At 39.0% G+C, this 10,511-nt stretch overlaps 1 protein-coding gene across 1 annotated transcript in view; it reads right to left on the bottom strand.

Annotated features, from left to right (window-relative positions):
* Positions 1–10,511, bottom strand: part of chst6 (carbohydrate sulfotransferase 6) — a 64,777-nt gene that overhangs the window by 2,999 nt on the left and 51,267 nt on the right. The window lies entirely within an intron of this gene.

Raw genomic sequence — 10,511 nt, 5'->3', positions numbered from 1 at the left:
GCAAAGTATGCAGCAGAAGCGTTGCTACAAAAGGTAGCAGCCAACGTTCCCTCCAAGGTGCGCCCCTGCAAATATATGCCGCGCACCAAATCAAACCCATCTGAATTCTAAACAAAATAAACACATTTATTCTGTGTAATTTTGCAATGCAACTCTGAGTGACAGTGACAACAAGCGGCCCTAACGGTGTTCGTCAACACCGTTCAATTATTGTAACGTCTATCGAGATGCTTCGAGCACAGGAATTATATCGATCACTTTATTGAGCAAAACTGTTTATATTCGGCCATAACCACACCAAAAACATGAGTAATAAACTTCTATCTCGAAAAACTAGTCATTTTCTGCCGTACAAACCAGGCCAAAAGCAATTTGTCATCTGTCACCAACACGCATAGCACTAAGCCACTGGTACGTTTATGGCCACAAAAAAAGTCGGACAACTCAAATACCACACAAAGTTAGACTATGACTCCTCAGTCATACGTGTGCTTATTCTACTGTCATTTATTATTAATGTTAATTTATTGATATTAATCATGGAATGCGGTTACTAGAGAAAGTTACAGGAATGCACACTTCATCCTATGCTTACATTTCATTGTGCAACATGAGGATGTTTAAGGGCAACTAAATGTGCTCTCTGAAAGGGGTACAAATGATTTCCAAAGCAGGACCCCCACCCAGACATATTGTACAATACTAATCCACAGCTTATTAAAAACAAGTTTTCTTTTATTTTCATTACAAGTGGGCCAAATCACTAATATTACAAAATAATCTCATGAAAATGACTCCTCTCATTTGAGTGTTATTATAAAAGATTGGTTTGAGACAGGTGTGCTGCTGGTATTGCCACGTGTGATGTTGCTCACATGTGCTCCACTTAATGCTCAGGGAGTTTTTGTGTTTGCTCAGACACATGAACAATTAGAGGGGACATTGGTAGCAGCACTACTAATTTGTTCTTTCATTTAAAAAGTCACCCGCGAGAGAATGAAGAGTGCTTGAAACTCTGCACGTTAACATCTCCGGCCAGTGCCACACCCAAAATAATGCCGAAACAATCTGCACTGACAAATGAGCCTGACGTCTTCCATTTGCAGATCAACACTATATGAAAAACATAGTCACAAACACAAGGAGATAACGTCCGCAGTAACTTATTACATAGCGAAGGACATGGCCCCATAAACATCATCTATGCAACATTTTGACCAGAGAACCACCATTACATGTTATGTAGACCACAAGGAAGTGTTTTCAATTTAGAAAAATAAAAATAATATAACTCCTTTAATGCGCCCTATTATATGCATCAAGTGTACATTCAAAGCTAAGGCAAAATATCGAGATATATATCGTATATCGCGATATGGCCTAAAAATATCGAGATATTAATAAAAGCCAATATCGCCCAGCCCTAACATCACCACAACATTAAAATATAGCTTCAACTAATTTTACTCCTTCAGCTCAGTTTCAGTTTATTTCGAACATGCACAAGATACAACGTAATGCATCACATATTATCAGTTGTTTCAAAACAGCACGTCCGAAAAGGAGTAGGAAGAAGCTGAGCTTATTTAATCCTACTCCTTTCATACCATAGCAATTTTGTCCCATTCCCTTGTTCTCTGTAACAGAACAGGGAATAAATAAATAATATACCATAGTAAGTAAACAAATATTGAATACATAAATAATCTTTATCTCAAAAGAAAAAAAAAAGGTTCAAGGTGTTCATCATAATTATTGTTCTGTGTACTTTGTGAACACTAGTTTGAACAGTCTCTTAAAGGCCTACTGAAATGCGATTTTCTTATTTAAACGGGGATAGCAGGTCCATTCTATGTGTCATACTCGATCATTTCGCGATATTGCGATATTTTTGCTGAAAGGATTTAGTAGAGAACATCGACGATAAAGTTCGCAACTCTTGGTCGCTGATAAAAAAGCCTTGCCTGTACCGGAAGTAGCAGACGATATGCGCGTGACGTCACAGGTTGTGGAGCTCCTCACATCCGCACATTGTTTACAATCATGGCCACCAGCAGCGAGAGCGATTCGGACCGAGAAAGTGACGATTTCCCCATTAATTTGAGCGAGGGTGAAAGATTCGTGGATGAGGAAAGTGAGAGTGAAAGACTAGAGGGCAGTGGGAGCGATTCAGATAGGGAAGATGCTGTGAGAGGCGGGTGGGACCTGATATTCAGCTGGGAATGACTAAAACAGTAAATAAACACAAGACTCTATTAGCCACAACACAACCAGGCTTATCTTTAATATGCCACAAATTAATCCCGTATAACAAACACCTCCCCCCTCCCGTCCATATAACCCGCCAATACAACTCAAACACCTGCACAACACACTCAATCCCACAGCCCAAAGTACTGTTCACCTCCCCAAAGTTCATACAGCACATATATTTCCCCAAAGTTCAATAAAGTCCTATCCTATAACCACCCTGAATATTTCTGATGTTAAGAGTTGTGTTTAGTAGAAATGTTTGGGAAGCTGTGACCCGTCAGAGGGTCTTTAGACATATGTTTATTCATTTTAGTGTGTGTGTGTGTGTGTGTGTGTTTTAGTGTGTGTGTTTGCGCAGGGAGCGTGACAGTTTGACATTAACTGTCAAAAAAAAAAAAAGGAATCCATTGATATATGCTACATTATGTATGGTTTTCTATTAAATAGTTAACTAGTCCAAATAGCACGGTCTAGATACTTTGAATGTTTTGATAGTACCAGGATGTTCAAATACACGCCCTTCTGCTGTGGTCGCACTCTTCTTCTCTTCCACTCAAGCAGTCGAGACAACGATGTTCATTGAGATTTTTCATAGTTAATACAGAGTAGCATTATGGTCCTTTGATCGTCATCTCAATGAATGTTTGCAGGTGTCTCAATCGATCAGAATACATTTGATAGTTTTCTGGAAGTGTCATTTTTTTTACATGTGGTGTACACTGCATTCAAACTTCTAGTGCAATATGTTTTATTTTCCAGGGGCGGTGGACTTGTTGCTTGGATTTATATGACATCACGTCCTGCTCATTAAATATGCGGGATGGTTGATCAAGCCAACGTCTGTTCTCAACAGGGCGCCATTTAGCCTTTCTCGAAGAAACAAAGCAAATGCTTGCGTTGTTTGCGGCTCTACGAACCGTTGAAATCGCGAAAATGATCAAAAAAATTGAATTAAAAAACATTAATTTAGAAAGGTGCGGAAGGAAGAGTGTAAGATTTTACGAAAGACAAGAAAAGTGGCACACACTCCAAAGAACGCGCGAGTTTGAAGTGATCACTTCGTTAAAGGTTTGTTTGATATACTTCTAACATTTATTTCCCATTTAAGTATTATCTTGATATTATTTGTATATGATATTGTTTCGGAGTTCTTAAAAAAGCATTCTTGCTACGACTGTTTTGTAAACCACCAACCCCATCTATCCGTCCATTTTCTACTGCTTGTCCCTTTCGGGGTCGCTCGGCGAGTCTCGATAAAGTAAATAAAATGTGAGCAAAACCGAAAAGATCTAAAGGGGAACTGCACTTTCTTTGGAATTTTGCCTATTGTTCACGACCATTATGAGAGCTATGTCAATGGATGTTTTTTTGTTTTGCATTCTAAATATTAAATAAATGCGATCATAAGTCAGCTTACAATGGAGCCTTTGGGAGTCGCGCAATTCTGCCTGTGAAGCCCTTAAAAAAAACATCCAAACACCTCCATTAAAGGCCGACTGAAACCCACTACTACCGACCACGCACTCTGATAGTTTATACATCAATGATGAAATCTTAACATTGCAACACATGCCAATACTAAAGTGCAATTTTAAATTTTGCGCGAAATATCCTGCTGAAAACGTCTCGGTATGATGACGCCTGCGCGTGACGTCACAGATTGTAGAGGACATATTGGGACAGCATGGTGGCCAGCTATTAAGTCGTCTGTTTTCATCGCAAAATTCCACAGTATTCTGGACATCTGTGTTGGTGAATCTTTTGCAATTTGTTCAATGAACAATGGAGACAGCAAAGAAGAAAGCTGTAGGTGGGAAGCGGTGTATTGCGGGAGGTGTTGTGCCGGATAACACAGCCGGTGTTTCATTGATTACATTCCCGAAAGATGACAGTCAAGCTTTACCATTGGCCTGTGGAGAACTGGGACAACAGAGACTCTTACCAGGAGGACTTTGAGTTGGATATGCAGACACGGTACCGTGAGTACGCATGCAGCTGAGGCTTCCAAACATTTGATCGCTTGCCCGTACGTGCATGCCGCTATGTGCATGTCACGTACGTAACTTTGGGGACTTTGGGGAAATATATGTGCTGTATGAACTTTGGGGAGGTGAACGGTACTTTGGGCTGTGGGATTGAGAGTGTTGTGCAGGTGTTTGAGTTGTATTGGCGGGTTATATGGACGGGAGGGGGGAGGTGTTTGTTATGCGGGATTAATTTGTGGCATATTAAATATAAGCCTGGTTGTGTTGTGGCTAATAGAGTATATATATGTCTTGTGTTTATTTACTGTTTTAGTAATTTCCAGCTGAATATCAGGTCCCACCCGCTTCTCACAGCATCTTCCCTATCTGAATCGCTCCCACTGCCCTCTAGTCCTTCACTGTCACTTTCCTCATCCACAAATCTTTCATCCTCGCTCAAATTAATGGATTAATGGGGAAATCGTCGTTTTCTCGGTCCGAATCGCTCTCGCTGCTGGTGGCCCTGATTGTAAACAATGTGCGGATGTGAGGAGCTCCACAACCTGTGACGTCACGCTACTCGTCTGCTACTTCCGGTACTGGCAAGGCTTTTTTATCAGCGACCAAAAGTTGCGAACTTTATCGTCGATGTTCTCTACTAAATCCTTTCAGCAAAAATATGGCAATATCGCGGAATTATCAAGTATGACACATAGAATGGACCTGCTATCCCCGTTTAAATAAGAAAATCGCATTTCAGTAGTCCTTTAAGGTTTTATATACAATATGTAAGTATATATGTAATGTAGTAACAGGCATATTTATAATAACATTTTTATTTATGTATTGTGAACATACATACATTTCAAAAGCCACATTGCAAAGTTTGCTTTTTTCTCCTTCACTACTGATTTCTGCTCACTGCAGACTTTATGAGAGGCAACAAACATAATACAATATCACTTACTGTACAAGGTCTGCGGTCATTAGGCTGCCGGATGATAGGATGTTCATATATTCCCATTAAAATGAAGAATGTCTCATAATTAGTATTTTCGTGTTGATCTCGCCATTTCCAGGTTCTAAATGGCTGTCAAAGTGTGCAAACTTGTTGAATTGCCTCCTCAGACATCTTCTGTCCAGGTGAGATGCATGATTTATGATCTACAATAAACTTCCAGGGAGCAAGGAAGCGAGGAAGCAGCAGACCACTTGATGATGTTAACAGAGACACACGCTAGTGATCACGTCACCGCTATAAATAGTTTGTCTGTGTTAGCGCTTAAAATAACGATATCACTAATACTTGGTTGATATTCAAGTCACAAATGGATTGTGGGCAAATTTTGGATGGTTATTTATTGTATTTTATGGGCGGAATAGAGGACCTCCAACTGGCTCTGCTGTAAGCAGACTTTTATTTATTTTATTTAATAAATAGAATGCATAAAAAAATAAAAATGTCATCATGTCTTTCATAATGATTGGCAAAATTCCCCCAAAAAGTGCAGTCTGGGAAGACATATTCTGGGAAGACAGATATTCCTTGAGATCACTCGACAAATCTTTTTTTGATAAAGTATAGGGATCTATTCCATTGCTTGTATCTGCTTTTTGCAGGAAGATCTAGGACCCTTGCTTGCTGCACAACAAGCTGACTGTCACTGTTTTTCACTTCGGGGAAGAAGTCACATGACGGAAATACAAGCAGTTGCAGCCTCAGAGGTGCGTAAGAACAAAAGCACTTAAGTCAATGGGAGAATACACAGAAGGTCAGATTTAATAAGGAAAGCCCACAAGTAGAGTGGATAAACAAGCTGCCTCTATATTCAAGCTATTATCATATATATATAATTTATAACACCAAAAGACAAATAAATAGATATGACTAAAATAGTATCAATCTCACAAACCAGTCGAGTGATCGGTGACGTAGCGTTAGGAACCACAGATCCCTTCCCTATCAACAACAATGCTAATCAAGAAGACTTTGTGAGAGCCAACAACGATTACTTTGAGAAAATTTATGATCCACAACCTTATATTTTTGAGCCAGCCACACAAAGTGGATGAGCAATAAGTTTTAGAAGACAAGTGGTGGATGCAGCTTTATTGTGACACTAGCATCCGCAGCATTGAAAGGTGATAAACATCCTAATTAGTTAGTATAATAAGCCATAAAAAACCATGAGAAAACAAACACTTAATGTAATAATTCCACTCTCGCTGGGATGCCGACCCACGGGACGCTCACATTATTTTGTTTACATGAAGATTCAATTGCAATCCTCACGAAAGGTATTTTTGTGTCTTTTTCGACACCTGAGGGATGTGAAAGTCGACCAGCCTTTCAGTCCATGGCCACATTTGTCTACTACCAGGTAGGGTTGTACAGTATAATTGTAATAGTATAGTATCGTGGTACCAATTAATCAAAAATGGTACTATACTCTGAAAAGTACCGGTTCGCCCAATTTTTTTTTTGGTTTACAGACATGACGGCGCGTCGTCGTCACGTCGTGACATTGCTGGTTTTACGAGCAGAGGAGCATGTTCGGCAGCGCACAATCACGGAGTACTTACAAGCAGACATGGTGTGTAGACAGAAAAGGGAGAACGGACGCATTTCGACCTAAAAACTGACGATAAATTGAAGTTATAACACTGAAACGCCCTCAGGAAGAGGTGCTTTAAAACATGGCTAGCTAGTTAGCAGCTAATGTCCATCCGCAATCGGCAGTGTTTTAGCTACTTCTAAATCACTAATCCTCGCCTCCATGGCGACAAATAAAGAAGGTTCTTACAAATATCATCCCTGCAGGATGAGGAATAGCTAAACATGCTTCACTACACACCGTAGTTCACCGGCGACACAATGTATACAAACGCCATTGGTAGATCTACACCTAACATCCACTGTAATGATACCAAGTACAGGAGCGTATCTTGTCGATACTACTATGATTACATCAATATTTTTTGGCATCATAACATCTTTTTTTCGTTTTTTTTACATTTAAATTATGTTTATAAACTCAGGAAATATGTCCCTGGACACATGAGGACTTTCAATGACCAATATATGATCCTGTAACTCCTTGGTATCGGATTGATACCTACATTTGTGGTATCATACAAAACTAATGTAAAGTATCAAAGAAAAGAAGAATAAGTGATTATTACATTTTAACAGAAGTGTAGATAGAACATGTTAAAAGAGAACGTAAACAGATATTACCAGTAAATGAACAAGTAGATTAATAATTAATTTTCTACCACTTGTCCTTAATAATTTTGACAAAATAATAGAATGATAAATGACACAATATGTTACTGCATACGTCAGCAGACTAAATTAGGAGCCTTTGTTTCCTTACTTATTAATAAAAGACAAGTTGTCTTGTATGTTCACTATTTTATCTAAGGACAAAATTGCAATAAGAAACATATGTTTAAAGTACCCTAAGATTTTTTGTTAAAATAAAGCCAATCATGCCATTTTTTGTGGTCCTCTTTATTTAGAAAAGTACCGAAAAATATCGAAATACATGTTGGTACCAGTACCAAAATATTGGTATCGGGACAACACTATGAGAGACAAGAATATAAGTCTTTTTTTTTTTTTTTACGATTTTAAAGATGGTAAAAAACGCTTGGAAGATGCAGCTAATGGGAGTCACCGTTGTAGCCTTCAAAGCCTTCTCAAACAACTTCAAAACCCTCCATCAACATTTTATATACACACTGCAAGTAAATAAATAAATGATAAATGGGTTATACTTGTATAGCGCTTTTCTACCTTCAAGGTACTCAAAACGCTTTGACAGTATTTCCACATTCACACACTGATGGCGGGAGCTGCCATGCATCAGGAGCAAGGGTGAAGTGTCTTGCCCAAAGACACAACGGACTTGACTAGGATGGTAGAAGGTGGGGATTGAACCCCAGTAACCAGCAACCCTCCGATTGCTTGCACGGCCACTCTACCAACTTCGCCACGCTGTACCGTATTTTTCGGAGTATAAGTCGCACCGGAGTAGAAGTCGCACCTGCCAAAAATGCATAATAAAAAAGGAAAAAAACATATAAGTCGCACTAGAGCCCGGCCAAACTATGAAAAAAACTGCGACTTATAGTCCGAAAAATACAGAATATATATATATAACGTAGACACGTTCATAACAATATGTAATATGTTCAATATTTACCGTATTTTGGTCATTTTAATCAATAACTTCTTCCACGGTTTCCGTTTCTGGCAACAAATTTGTGTTCCTACTTCCGGATAAAAAACGCTTGGACCATCTGGAGCCAGGGTTTGTTCTTCCGAGCCCTTGCTATTTTTTAAATGTTTGCTTGCTAGCAAAATACGACATGATGGCCACATTGCTGCACACATTGAAAGACGGAAATACAAGTATGGACGTGATGTTAGCTCTACTACAGCAGTGATGTCATATTTAGTTAGGTCAAATCTACAAGTACACTTTGTCAAATGGTTGCATCTTTCTCGCCTGCACAAACTACACTTAAATCTACATTTAAAAAATATTACATATAAATAAGTTTTCAGTTATTGGTAGAAAATGGATGGATGGATGGTATTGGGCTTTAGAAGTAAGTTATCGTATCGGCTCTGAAAAAAAAATAAAAAAAAATTAAAAAAAGATTGTGCCTCCGAATTTTATTTTATTTTTTACTTGTGTGAAACATTTTTATACTATTTGATACTATTCCAACCGGAATTCAATTACTTGTTTTGGAATAATACAAACTAGAGATGTGCTGATTGATCGGCCGATTTCCGTGAAAGTATGTGATTGCAATTGCCAATTAATGCCTTTCAGTACAGATCCCAAAAGCCAATCTTCTGTGGCTGATACTTTATTTTTGGTCCCCCAGCTGACAGAGGCAGCTTGCAGCTTACGGTGTTTGTTCGTACACAATGTGGAGCCACTTCCCTTTGCTAATAATCATCACCTCCATTGCGGCAAAAAAGTACATTCATTACAAGTATTACTATCAGTAGAAGATGAGGCTAAACATGTTACACACCGAGTAAGAACAAACAGGAGCAGACAACCAACCATGCTAATCGCTTTCTTGAAAGAAAATAAGAAATAAGTGCTAAGTAATAGGGGTGTAACGGGACACCAAAATTTCGATTCGGTACATATCTCGGTTTAGTGGTCACAGTTCGGTTCATTTTCGGTACAGTAAGAAAACAACAAAATATAAAACATTTTTTTCTATATTTACCAAATTTGTAAACAATGGCTTTATCCTTTTAACATTGGGAACACTATAATAATTCAACATTAAACTGCCTCAAGTTGTTAAATAAAATGACAAAACTTTTCTTCTACATATAAAAAGTGCAACATTAAACAGTTTCAAGTGAACTCATCATGCTTAATTTATTACAGCATTTGGGAAGCCTGTAGTTGATTTTTATTATGCTAATGTTATATTTTTATCAACATGTGATAGCAGGGACCCTGCCATTCAAAACTAGGCTGCTCCATTACTAATGATTAATGTAACTATAGCTGAAAAAATAGTACAATAGCAAAAGAAGAGACTATTCATCCCTGAACACCATGGAGTTCATGTAGGCTTTATGATGCAGTTACATTATTATATCAACTATCAGAGACAGAAACTCTTCATTTAACATAATGTCCTTTTTTGCTGCTTCAACACAGCTCAATCAACACAGAAAAAGGTAAAGTGAAATAACAGACAGACAGGGCTTTGATGTCCGTAACACACACACACACACACGCACACACACACCGCAAAATGAGCTAACGTTACGCTAAAAGCGAATTAGCCTTCACCTCAAGCCAGGACTGCGAGCGAGCTGAAGCTGCCGTTTATGTTTCTAGAACGTCAACGGGCTCATAGTGATGTTACTAGTAGTTGACAGGGAGGTGTTTATTATAATTTGGGGAGAGTCCGCTGCCTGATGCTTACCTGCTAAACGCTAAGCCCTGACTACATGCGCTCTGAATACGCACTACTGATTGGCTGTTACCGCTCTGAATACGCACTGCTGATTGGCTGTTACCGCTCTGTTTGTAACCAATCAGATGGTTGTGTGGGTGGGACAATGCTGGGTGCTGTGTAGAGTACTGACAAAGACAGGCAGAAAGAAGCGGAGCAGCTTGTTAAGACTTTAACTTAGGCGGCTACTTTATATGTTCGTGTGGAAACTCGTTCGGTACACCTCCGAACCGAACCGAACCCCCCGTACCGAAACGGTTCAATACAAATACACGTACCGTTACACCC

The sequence above is a fragment of the Nerophis lumbriciformis genome, linkage group LG18, assembly GCF_033978685.3.
Source record: "Nerophis lumbriciformis linkage group LG18, RoL_Nlum_v2.1, whole genome shotgun sequence".
Taxonomy (NCBI): Eukaryota; Metazoa; Chordata; class Actinopteri; order Syngnathiformes; family Syngnathidae; genus Nerophis; species Nerophis lumbriciformis.
The sequence above is the reverse complement of the archived record's forward strand: the minus strand, read 5'-3'. Positions and strand labels throughout refer to the sequence as shown.